General features: G+C 43.1%; 1 protein-coding gene across 2 annotated transcripts in view; it reads left to right on the top strand.

The window, feature by feature from the left end:
• The window catches only part of LOC114654584 (ubiquitin-conjugating enzyme E2 D2), a 98,166-nt gene that overhangs the window by 28,324 nt on the left and 56,355 nt on the right, over positions 1-13,487 (top strand). The window lies entirely within an intron of this gene.

Raw genomic sequence — 13,487 nt, 5'->3', positions numbered from 1 at the left:
CAGTTTAATGATGGTAAAGTTGTTTAAAAAGTCACTTTAACATGTCAGTGGACAGAGATTGTTAACATTAACAAAGTGTAGTTGGTTTACAAAAAATATTTACTATTCCCTTTCTAAGACATGTTCAGTGCAATACAACTTTTGACAAGCACCTCTGGATAGAAGTCTAAATGCCTCTTTGGATGGTTGAAAATATGTTGTCAAAATTTTAGTTTGTTGTTTGCAAACATTGTTCAATAAAAAGGTTCTATATTTTGACTGCATCTGTCATGCAATGTGATTCCTTCTCTTCATTAGTGCCACCCCATTGAAAACTATCACTTTATGGGGCCATGCAAACCTGTATTAACCCTTTAACCGCCAACTCCCTAAATATTCCCCAAGCCAGGCGAAATCTGAACAATTTTCGTTTTTTTACTTTTTTACATTTTTTTTTACATTTTTTACATTTATTCAAGCAGTATTGACCACTAAATGTTGTGCAAGTTGCCAGTGTATACACGAAATCTATAAATGTAACCTGAATTCTCAGCTAAGCAAAACATCTTGATACCAAACCGTGCCCTTTTCAATGGTAGATACTGTCGAAACTGTAAGCGGCCCTTCCACGACAATAAACTTTCATCAACTGCAACTGACGGTCCTGGCATGTACGGCAACTGAAATGCTTCAAATAAATGATCAATCAAAGGACGTAGCTTGAACAAGTGGTCGCGGTTTGGATCTTTCTTATCTGGCTCGTTTCTGTTGTCATTCAAATGAAAGAATTTCAGCAGCAAAGAGAATCGGTTACGTGTCATGACAGCTGCAAAAATAGGTGTTGCATACATAGGATCTGTAGACCAGTACATCTCAATATCTGGTTTTCTAATTATTCCCATCAACATCAAAATCCCAATGAATTTTTTCATTTCGTTTTCATCAGTGTCAAACCAAGCACGAACACGGGAATGTGGAGGTAAATTGGGATTTTTCTCAATAAACTGTGCTGCATACAGATTTGTCTGATGAACAAAATGTCTGATCAAATCAGGTGACACAAACAGCTCATAAAACTGCTCAGCAGTGTAATTGTTTACATCAACAATAAAGCCACACATTCCCTCAAACGAATGCAGAAAAGGTAGTTCACCACGGGCAGCAGCCCAGCTGAGATGCTGGGGATACACCCACTCAGCGCCGTCATCCGATGCGTCTTCATTCACAGTATCATGCAGCGCACGTTGCTGCTCATCACTGTCGCTAAAATCTTCTTCAGAACTGCTACAATCATGATCAGAACTGTCCAAAATCGCCTGCAAAGCCTCACTTGAAGTCAGTTTACGTTTCGCCATATTCACAGCTGTTACATGCGAATCACGTCACATGACCGGCCAAAACAACCACAGACTTGTCGAAATACAACGTAGTAATAATACCCACGCCAAACCGTCAGTTATACTACTTGCCAGGCATTCATATAACCACAGGCAAATGTGCCGGATAATTCCGGCAGTATGGCGTTAGCAATAAAACAACGGTGCCGGATTTATCCGGCAGAGGGCGTTTAAGGGGTTAATACTTGTGTGCACATTAAAATGTTTTTTTTTTGTATAGTGTATAATTCTCATGACAGTGGAATAGGTTATTCTTAGCCAGTAATTGCAGTGGAAAATGTGGTTAACCTCCACTCATGCATGGGGAAAAAAATACCATCCAATACCGTGAAACTGGTATAATTTTGAAAAATACCGTGATATAGAATTTTGGTCCTACCGCCCAGCACTACTAGTAACACCAATCGTATGCTTTTTCTTTGTGTTCTGTTCCATTTAAACTTAATTCTTGGTTATTTCATGAATCAGTGGTCTCTGTGTCTTCCAATCTCTCATAGCTTCTTTCAGTTCTGCTATGTTCTCTCCAGTGTCTGTCTTGATGGTATCTAGCCAGCATGTTCTTGGGGCACCCTCTTCCTCTTTTGCCCCATGACATCATCTTCAAGTGACCTGCTTTGCATGATCTGACCAAAGTGGGAGACTTTTTCCTTTATCTTGACCCCCACTGATAATTTCGGTTTCCTCCCTTCCAGAACTGGTTGGTTTGGTATTGTGGTTGACTAAAAGAATGTGTAGCAGATGTCTGCAGCACCACAGCTCAAAAGTGTTGATCCTTCACCTGTATTCCTTTCTTGGCGTCCAGGTTTGGCAGCCATATGTTATTGGGAAAACAATAGGCCAGGCTAATGTCTTAACTCGTCCACATGTTGTTCATACTGGCCATCACTTATATCTTGAAATAGAAATGCATTGTAGTACAATTGTGAGCTGTGAGACAAGTAAAAACAGACTTTCAATTGTTGGACCTGCTGACCATGCACTACATGTCTGCCCGTAGTTGTTTCTAATAAATTAGTTACTTTAGGTAGCTGGCTGGCTGACTAATGTTGGCTAAATTGTTACATTAGCAAATCAGTATGAAAACTTGGCATTGTTGTTTGTTGACCACCTGTAAGATGTTTATTGTATCCCAGTAAAGTAAGTGTTTTTTTTTTTTTTTTTTTTTTTTTTTTTTTAAATAATAAAATGTCAGTGCATTATATACACCCTGACCTCTGTAATGTTAAGGTCAAAGACTCATTTTTATTTGAATTATCCCTCTGCTCCACTGTTTAAAATTTCAAATCAAACAATCCAGATATGATTAAAGTGCATATTACATTTCGGTCACACCATGTAGAAATTACAGTACTTTTTATTAATGGTCCCCCCCAGCCCATCATTTCAGGCATCAATGTTTGGTACATAGCAATAGTAGGTATATTAAAGCGGTCATATTTAGTACTTTTATTGCATATCCCTTGCATGCAATGCTCAATTGGGTTTATATCAGTAGACGGGGTTGGCCATTGAAGAAATATCCATTTTTTTTTTAGCTTTGAAAAACTTCTGTGTTGCCTTAGCACTATGTTTGGTATCATTATCTTGTAGTAGGATTAAGTGCCGTCCAATGACTTTGGATGCATTTACTGGAGCTTATAGATATTTCTATTCACCTTACTTTGCTTTTGCTGTCACTCTGATACAGGTTGTTTTTTTCTCATCTGTCCACAAGACTTTTTTCCAGAATTCTAAAGGCTGTTTTAAGAACTTTTTTTGCTAACCGTAATCTGGTTGTCCTGTTTTTGTGGCAAACCTATTAGTTGGCATCTTACAGTGACTTCCACGGTTTCTGTTCATGAAGTCTTCTGACCTATGAGCAGAGTGGTATCTCCTACTATAACTTGGCCCATTTTTGGAGTGTGATAGTCCAGGTTGCCTCCATGCTCCCTGTTCCGTTTGAGAGTCTCTTGAACCCAAACCATTGATATTCATGAACTGAGACGAGCCGGGCAAATGAGGACACACACACACATCTAGCCAATGGATGTGATAAAAAGTGATTTAAAAATGAGCCAAACAGTGTTCAAAAAGTGCAGTGATTCAAATATTCAGTAAATAATCCATAAAATCAAAAATGCTGATGTGAAGGTTAAAATGAATTCGATAAATATTCCATAAAAGCAAGGTTAAAACAGGCCGTTCCTTTTAAAAACGTAAGCTCCAATTCTTCCTTTCGAAAGCCTTTGCAATCTCCCCCCCCCAATACCGTACCATCTACAGATCGTGCAGCACAAGGAGACTTCCTACAAGCAGGTTCAGTCAGAGTTCCAGACTAGTTGGCTATCGGACTTCAGCTGGCTTTTATACAAGTTAAAGGAAGATGCAATAATATGCAAGTGCTGCAGCAAGTCTAGTGTAGCTAGTAAAACAGGTTTTGTGGCAGGAGATCACTGATTTAAAACGTGAAAATTTTAACAGCACACTCCTGACAGCAAATAACATCTAGCAGGCTGCGACAGTGTGTTGGCTGCAAGCAAATGTGCCAAAGAATCTGTGGTGATAAAATGTTTCCAGACACACACAGACTAAAGATAATGCAAAAAGATGTCCACTTTCAGTTAAAATAAAGTTGACAAATTACATAGCAAAGGGAGAACTTCCTTTGCAACAAAAGGGAGAGAGTCTGGACATATCCCCAACATATGATAACAATGTTCTTTGTGCTGAACTAATTTGAAATGTTACCGTAGACTGGGGTTGGGGTGAAGAAACTTGGAAAATCTCACTTGGTAAAAAGTTCCATTTTGTGAGTTTTGTGTTTAATTTCAAATGAATTTTTTTTTTTTTTTTTTTTTTACAATCCAACTAATTAGTCGACAAAATTATCACCAGATGAATTACCAAAGTAATCATTAGTTGCAGCCCTACTACAAATACGCAGCTTTTTTTCTTGAGCTATTGGTGACATCCCTGATAAGAGACTCAAACGGTTGCTATTTAGACATGGGGACTCAGGCAAATTTCTTGGTGTGCATTCATGATAGTCTGCAAAACATTCTCTCACCTTCGTTAAGTGGGTCTCCGTAGCAGGTTTTCCTCATACAGTATATTGAATTCCTTGTCATTTTACACAGCACAATGAGATTCAACGTGCATCTCCTCCACAAAACCATAATCTTCCCATAAAATGACAAAAATAGCACACTAAAAGGGGTCGGGCTCATAAGGGTCTTCAACCATAGGCTCGAGCCCGGACGTGACATCACAGGGGCCAGAGCCAGCACAGTCTTCTTCCATAGGCTTGGACCCGGAAGTGACGTCAAGAGAGCCAGGTGGAATCTCCCATGAATGGTCTGCAGGAGAGGGAGAAGAGTCTGTGCACTCTGCCACATCCTGGTCTGATATGGAATTGCCCTTACTCAAGCCCTTTAGCTGCCTCCCATGTGCACGTGTGTGTGTATGTGTGTGTGTGTATGTATGTATGTATGTATACCACCTATAGGAGGGACCAAGGAGGTTGGGTGGTGGCCGAAGGCAGGGACCTTGGTGGTCTGATCCTTGGCTACAGAAGCTGGCTCTTGATGTGGAGTGTCACCTCTCTGAAGGGGAAGGAGCCTGAGCTAGTGTGCGAGGTGGAGAGGTTCCGGCTAGATATAGTTGGGCTCATCTCGACGCACAGTTTGGACTCTGGAACCAATCTCCTTGAGAGGGGCTGTTCTCTCCTTCACTCTGAAGTTGCCCCCGGTGAGAGGTGCTGAGCGAGTGTGGACATACTTATTGCCCCCTGACTTGGAGCCTGTTCATTGGGGTTTACCCCAGTGGTTGAGAGGGTAGCCTCCCTCCGCCTTCAGGTGGGGGGGATGGGTCCTAACTGTTTGTTGTTTGTGCTTATGCGCTGAACAGCAGTTTGGAGTACCCACCCTTTTTTGGAGTCCCTGGAAGAGGAGCTAGAGGGCATACCTTCTGGGGACTCCCTCGTACTGCTGGGAGACTTCAGTGCTCACGTGGGCAATGACAGTGAGACCTGGAAGGGCGTGATTGGGAGGAATGGCCCTCCTGATCTGAACCCGAGCAGTCTTTTGTTATTGGACTTCTGTGCTCGTCATGGATTATCCATAACGAACACCATGTTCAAGCATAGGGGTGTTCATATGTGCACATGGCACCAGGACACCCTAGGCCTCAGTTCGATGATCGACTTTGTGGTCGTGTCGTCGGACTTGCGGCCACATGTCTTGGACACTCGGGTGAAGAGAGGGGCGGAGCTGTCAACTGGCTTTGATGATGGGGGGGGGGGGGGGGATGCCGGTCAGGCCTGGTAGGACCAAACGTGTTGTGGGGGTCTGCTGGGAATGTCTGGCAGAGTCCCCTGTCAGAAGTGGCTTCAACTCCCACCTCTGGCAGAACTTCGGCCACATCCCGAGGGAGGTGGGGGACATAGAGTCTGAATGGGCCATGTTCCGTACCTCTATTGTTGAGGTGGCTGACCAGAGATGTAGCCGTAAGGTGGTCGGTGCCTGTCGTGGTGGCAAACCCCGAACCAGTTGGTGGACATCGGCGGTGAGGGATGCCGTCAAGCTGAAGGAGTCCTACGGGACCCTTTTGTCCTGTGGGACTCTGGAGGCAGCTAATAGGTACCGGCAGGCCAAATGGAATGTGGCTTCAGTGGTTGCTGAGGCAAAAACTCGGGTGTGAGAGGAGTTTGGGGAGGCCATGGAGAAGACTTTCGGACGGCTTCAAGGAGATTCTGGTCCACCATCCGGCGTCTCAGGAGAGGAAGGCAGTGCAGTGTCAACACTGTATATGGTGGGGATGGTGCGCTGCTGACCTCGACTCGGGACGTTGTGGGTTGGTGGGGGGAGTACTTCGAAGACTTCCTCAATCCCACGAACATGCCTTCCAATGAGGAAGCAGAGCCTGGGGACTTGGAGATGGGCTTCCCCATCTCTGGGACTGAGGTCTCCGAGGTGGTCAAAAAAACTCCTTGGTGGCGGGGCCCCGGGGGTGGATGAGATATGCTTGGAGTTCCTCAAGGCTCTGGATGTTGTAGGACTGTCTTGGTTGACACACCTCTGCGGGCTCTGCATTGGTCTGTTGTGGTGAAAAAGGAGCTGAGCCATAAGGCAAAGCTCTGTTTGCCAGTCGATCTATGTTCTTACCCTCACCTATGGTCATGAGCTATGGGTAGTGACCGAAAGAACAAGATCACGAATACCAGCGGCTGAAATGTGTTTCCTCCGCAAGGTGTCTGGGCTTTCCCTTAAAGATAGTTGTTTGAAAATTTGTGAACCCTTTAGAATTTTCTATATTTCTGCATAAATATGACCTAAAACCTCATCAGATTTTCACTCCAGTCCTAAAAGTAGATAAAGAGAAACCAGTTAAACAAGTGAGACAAAAATATTATACTTGGTCATTTATTTATTGAGGAAAATTATTGAATTTTACATATCTAAGTGGCGAAAGTATGTGAACCCTGTGGTGGGTTGGCACCCTGCCTGGGATTGGTTCCTGCCTTGTGCCCTGTGTTGGCTGGGATTGGCTCCAGCAGACCCCCGTGACCCTGTGTTTGGATTCAGCGGGTTGGAAAATGGATGGACGGAAGTTTGTGAACCTCTAGGATTAGCAGTTGGTTTGAAGGTGAAATTAGTCAGGTGTTTTCAATTAATGGGATGACAATCAGGTATGAGTGGGCACCCTGTGTTATTTAACTCTTTTAGGGCGGATGTCGACTTTTGTCGACAGGAGGGGTTGAAGGCGAATGTCGACAAAAGTCGACATCCAGGGATAGGGGGCGACAATCAGCTGTTAATGGTGACAAATCTCACGGTCACGTCACAGGCATTCCCTCTGTGCTTGGAGGAATGCTAGACTCGTTGACTCGGCAAATAAACATTGCGTGTGCGTGAGTTGCAAAATGTAAACAAAGGCAAAATGGCACCGACATGTGAAAAGGCAGCGAAGCAAGTGCAGAAAAGAAAACACTCGGCGCATGATGTTTTGCGCATTATTGCGGAGTCGGATTCTTGATTTTTCAGAATCGGACTTTATTGGCAGTGATCAGGAGATCGAACGAGAGTTATAAGCAGGCATCAGCTGATCAGACACCAGCCGATGCCGCGCCAGCGGATCTGCTACCAGTTGAGTGCCTTTGCGCAGCCGATGCATCTACGGCAAGGTTCGCATGGGATAAATACACAGACATTGATCCGTTGAGAGCCGATCTGGCTACCGGAGTTTACAAGACGGCATGGCTTGCTGTTGGACACGACAGATCACAAGCTGCTGTACTTCAGGCTGCTCTCTCCTGATGCTGCTTTTCAGCTACTGTCAGACGAGACAAACAGGTAGGCAGAGATTTTTTTCGAATCGCGGGCTGCGTTTGCATCGCATTCTCGTTTTTCAAAGTGGAAACCAACAACGAAAGACGAGATGAAGCGTGCTGTGGCATTACAAATAGAGATGGGACAGAACTGGTGATATAACTTCAGGGAGCATTGGTCCAAACGTGTTTTGTCCCCTGGTGGCTTAGGTACGTGCTGCTGCAAAGTTTTATTTACTTCTGTAATAAACAGAAGCAAATGCCATGGGGTGAGCCAGGCTATAATGCCATACATAAAGTGCATAAAGTTTCAGAAGATGAAAAGAGGTGACAATACGGTTTTCATGCAGGCAGAAAACTTGATGACAGTGGCATGGCACGATGGCAAATGGGTGACTTGTCTCTCTACAGTACACATTAACAATATATGTGAGAAAGTGCAGCAACAGACAATTGAAAAATAGGCATGAAAGCAACACATATTGTAAGGAGTGCAATGTGGCAATGACTGAAATTGGCTGCTTTGAGCGAGATCAGACTTTGCTGTGTAAAATGTATGTGATATGTATGTGAAATCATAGAGTATGCAGGCTCATACAACATGCAAGACAGTAACATTTGTCAAAAGTAAATATTTTTTGTTGATTTGATGTGTTAAACAATTGCTTTGTGTTCTTTTTTAAAAATGTTAGTTTTTGGAAAAATATTCAGCCCTGGGAGAAAAGAAACAAAAAAAAAAAATTAGCCCTAAAAGAGTTAAAGAACAGGGATCTATCAAAGTCTACTCTTCATAACACATGTTTGTGGAAGTGTATCATGGCACGAACAAAGGAGATTTCTGAGGACCTCAGTAAAAGAGTTGTTGATGCTCATCAGGCTTGGAAAGGTTACAAAACCATCTGTAAAAAGTTTGGACTCCACCAATCCACAGTCAGACAGATTGTGTAAAAATGGAGGAAATTCAAGACCATTGTTACCCTCCCCAGGAGTGGTCGACCAACAAAGATCACTCCAAGAACAAGCAAGGCATGTAATAGTCGGCAAGGTCACAAAGGACCCCAGGGTAACTTCTAAGCAACTGAAGGCCTCTCTCACATTGGCTAATGTTCATGTTCATGAGTCCACCATCAGGAGAACACTGAACAACAATGGTGTACATGGCAGGGTTGCAAGGAGAAAGCCACTGTTCTCCAAAAAAAACATTTCTGCCCTTCTGTAGTTTGCTAAAGATCACATGGACAAACCAGAAGGCTATTGGAAGAATGTTTTTTGTGGACGAATGAGACCATAATAGAACTTTTTGGTATAAATGAAAAGCATTATGTTTGGAGAAAGGAAAACACTGCATTCCAGCATAAGAACCTTATCCCATCTGTGAAACATGGTGGTGGGCCAGGACGGCTTGCCTTCATTGATGGAACAATGAATTCTGAATTATATCGGAGAATTCTAAAGGAAAATGTCAGGACATCTGTCCATGAACTGAATCTCAAGAGAAGGTGGGTCATGCAGCAAGACAACAACCCTAAGCATACAAGTTGTTCTACCAACGAATGGTTAAAGAAGAATAAAGTTAATGTTTTGGAATGGCCTATGTGGGTGAATCACTATGTGCTTCCGGGCTTGCTCTTCCTCCGACAGGACACAGAATCCATTACATTTGTAATATTACAGCTCTCTGAATAATTGAAATACTGAAGTATACGTGATATCATTTTCATGATAGGAGTTAAAGCATGTTACTAATTATGGCAGCACGGTGGCGCAGTGATTGTTCTTGTCTCACGCAAGATGTTTGCTGCGTCATGCGCAACCTTCGATGAAATACTTTATTACAGAAGTACTGTCTCTTTCAAACGTACTAACCCCCAATTCCTGTCCTTACTTTTCTTTCTCCAAATACCCAATCGCCACACAATCAGCTCTGTAATAGACGTTAAGCCATCTGTAAGCTTAGAACGCCAATTCTTCAAAACTTTTAAGGAACATTGAAATATCTTCGTAATGTTTTAATTATTCTATCCATCTATCCTTCCAGTGCCTCACCAGCCACAGCAAGAATACAGCGCGAGGCAGGAATAATCAGTGAATGAAGCTCCATCTCCTCACTAAGCGCTGCGGCACCAAGTAGTTAGTTTTATCTGTATGATATTTGGCTGCATTTCATCTTAAAAATGATATCGTCGTCATATGTAAATACGCGCTTTATAAAGTGGCTCAGGTTGTGCAATATAACTGTCTCAAGTTTACAGTGAGGTAATTGTACTTATAGGTATAAACAGTTCTACAGGGGGCACTTGATGGACTGATTGAGTGCGTTTAGAGTTCTTGGGATGAAAGTTTGTAAACCGCGAGGTCAGCACAAGAAAGACTCTGAAGTGTTTGTCGGATGAGAGCAGTTCAAATAGCAAATGGCTGAGGCAGCATGTGCTTGATGCTATACAGTAATCCCTCCTCCATCGCGGGGGTTGCGTTCCAGAGCCACCCGCGAAATAGGAAAATCCGCGAAGTAGAAACCATATGTTTATATGGTTATTTTTAGAATGTCATGCTTGGGTCACAGATTTGCGCAGAAACACAGGAGGTTGTAGAGAGACAGGAACGTTATTCAAACACTGCAAACAAACATTTGTCTCTTTTTCAAAAGTTTAAACTGTGCTCCACGACAAGACAGAGATGACAGTTCTGTCTCACAATTAAAAGAATGCAAACATATCTTCCTTTTCAAAGGAGTGCAAAGCAAGCAGTCAAAAAAAAAAATCAATAGGGCTTTTTGGCTTTTAAGTATGCGAAGCACCGCCGGTACAAAGCTGTTGAAGGCGGCAGCTCACACCCCCTCTGTCAGGAGCAGGAAGAGAGAGAGAGAGAGCCACAGAAAAACAAAGTCAAAAATCAATACGTGCCCTTTGAGCTTTTAAGTATACGAAGCACCGTGCAGCATGTCCTTCAGGAAGCAGCTGCACACAGCCCCCCTGCTCACACCCCCCTATGTCAGCGCAAGAGAGAGAGAGAGAGAAAGTAAGCTGGGTAGCTTCTCAGCCATCTGCTAATAGCGTCCCTTGTATGAAATCAACTGGGCAAACCAACTGAGGAAGCATGTACCAGAAATTAAAAGACCCATTGTCCGCAGAAACCCGCGAAGCAGCGAAAAATCCGCGATATATATTTAAATATGCTTACATATAAAATCCGCGATGGAGTGAAGCCGCGAAAGGCGAAGCGCGATACAGCGAGGGATCACTGTATACCGATAATTCTCTTTCCGATCAGATGCTGTACAGCTGTGATTGCACACTCCGATAGTGATATAAATACTCCGAGTATTGCAGTGAGAGTAATATGGAAAAAGATGATCCGATGTGGCAGGCCCTAACGGGAGCAGCTGAAAGAAGGTGGTGCAGTGAGAGTAGCAATGCTAAAGCAGTTATGGTATTTGTAATAGTTTGTCCATTCTGTGGACCATTATATTGTTACAGGTTAATTACAATCAGATTCATTAAACTAATAAACAATATGCGGTTAATTTCAGTGGATTTATAAAGCCATGTCAGGGATGTGGATTTGAAAAAGAAAGGATAACCACACAGGTACAGTAGCACTGCTTTGATGCTGGATGCCGCCAGTCTGCAAAACTGAGCAGAGAACTTGCGTACGACAGGGTATGAGCTACCGTGGAAATGTGCATGGCTTTATGCCAAGTGTAGGTTTTATACATCGCGATTTGAACGTGGAAACGTTGTTATGCAACATTTTTGTGCATACGCACCGTTTATACACGAGGCCCCTGATCTTCTGAAATTGACACTGGGCTTCTTGGTCTTCCATGTGTTGAGATGTAGGTTGTTCATTGGCGGCCATCTCACCAAAATTTCTACCTCTGTTCTATAGGCTGATTTGTCATTATTAGAAATGAGCCAAATCACTGTACCTGATGCCACTCTAACAGGAAGCTGAGGATCTAGTTACATAGTGGTATACTGAGGCCCAGCTGGTGCAGTTTAGTGATGAGTTGGGAGGGGACAACAAAATTGAAAGCAGAGGTATAGTTTACAAATGGTATCCTTGCGTATGTGCCCTGTCCCTTTAAATGAGTCAGGGCTGTATGCAGAGCTATATAGATGGCATAATCTGTAGATCTATTAGCTCTGTAAGCCAGGCATGTCAAACTCACTACCATTGGTGGGCCGCTTCGACTGCCATACGTGTGTCAGCGGGCCACACTGTAACACATACTATTATACAAAGTTACTGTAGCTTTCTTTCCAATACTGAAAACTTTAAAAAATGTAACACTTAAAGTTTAAAGAAAAGCAATTTATTTCCATACAAATCTCCGTACAACAGCGTACAATTAAGAGTCTTTGCCTCTTAGCTAGGTCCTTATATTATTATATTCATTGCTTATATTGGAGTCTTACAGTATGAAATCTATTTCTTTTGTCCCGACACTTGGCATCTCTTGTTAGTAACCCATTCTGGCTTGAAATCTTGTGCAGCTGCAACTTTTATGAGGGATGAAAGGTGCTCGACAGTAACTCTTGAGCGATGTGGGGTTTTGGTAGCTTTCATTAACAAAAATAATTTCTCATAAAGGTAAGTACTTTCGAACGTAGACAGTACTCTCGATGCCAACTTACGGATCTGCACATACGAGGGTGGCAGGTAAGCATACAAGCCTGGCACACCAACTTCGTTGTATTTTGCCTTCAGAATAGAATCTGACTGCAGTTCAGTCAATTCCATTTGGATATTCTCAGGCGCATTCTCAATGTTGTAAGAGTATGGTGACGTAAACGGCGCAAAGTCCTGTTCGTGTGAACTGAAATTACGAAAACGCTTACTGAATTCATTGCTCAGTAATTCAAGTTGGAAAACAAATCCTCCCAAAATCAAATTTTACTTTACTAAGTTTACTTCAAAGTTTATATTGTAAAATAAGCCGATATGCAAAAAGCCCCCTGACCTACACTAATTTTACAAACTCAAAATCACAAAAATTTGTTAATAAACAACTCACCAACTTCTCGCGTCCACTTCAGATCTTCAGCTATAGTCTGCACTAACTGTTCGTTACAATACTAGCACAAAATTACATAAAACTAGAGCAAAAAAAAACGTGAAAATATGCGAGCTATTACTACTCGTGGTGGTCAGTTCTGCCCAGTGGCCAGTCTCAGCAGCCCAGCCAGTAGTGTAGCCTTAGCAGGGGCGGCTCTAGGCTCGTGGCAGCCCTGGGCAGAGAGAATCGGTGGCCCCTTCGCCCGCCAATGTCAATACGGTATCTTATGCATGGCAGATGGCCACATCCGTTGCAGACACTGCATAGCTGCCTCGTGCTCATGACACGCTTCTATATGCGCGTGTCCATAACTTGAAAACCAAGTGGCGGCCCATGATATTCTCATTATGGCAGAACGTTATAATACTACATATAGCTTACTGCTCAGACTCGAGCAATATTAGTAAATACAGCATACTAATTAACAAGAAACAGAATGTTTTTCGGCCACATCGCCGTCAGCTGTGTATCGTTATTTTCTTTCTGTTTTACATTCAATATATAATGGCTTGGCGGCCCTGTGCAGGTGCACAGTTTGCACATGTCTAAGGCCGCCCCTGCTGCCCGCTGCTGCAGCCTAGCACTTCAGTTGCGACGTCGCGGCTCATTAACTTTGGACAAGGCTCGTAGCTATACTAGCAGATGACGTTTCCGGTACTGTAATGCCATGGGAAAACGCACTTTGTCAGAAGGCAGAAGTAAGAAAAGTCAACAAGTAATGCCGAAGATGCAGAATGATTCGATCACA

This window comes from Erpetoichthys calabaricus, chromosome 7 (assembly GCF_900747795.2).
Source record: "Erpetoichthys calabaricus chromosome 7, fErpCal1.3, whole genome shotgun sequence".
Lineage (NCBI taxonomy): Eukaryota > Metazoa > Chordata > Cladistia > Polypteriformes > Polypteridae > Erpetoichthys > Erpetoichthys calabaricus.
Note: the sequence above shows the minus strand (reverse complement) of the source record. Positions and strands in the feature narration are given on the sequence as shown.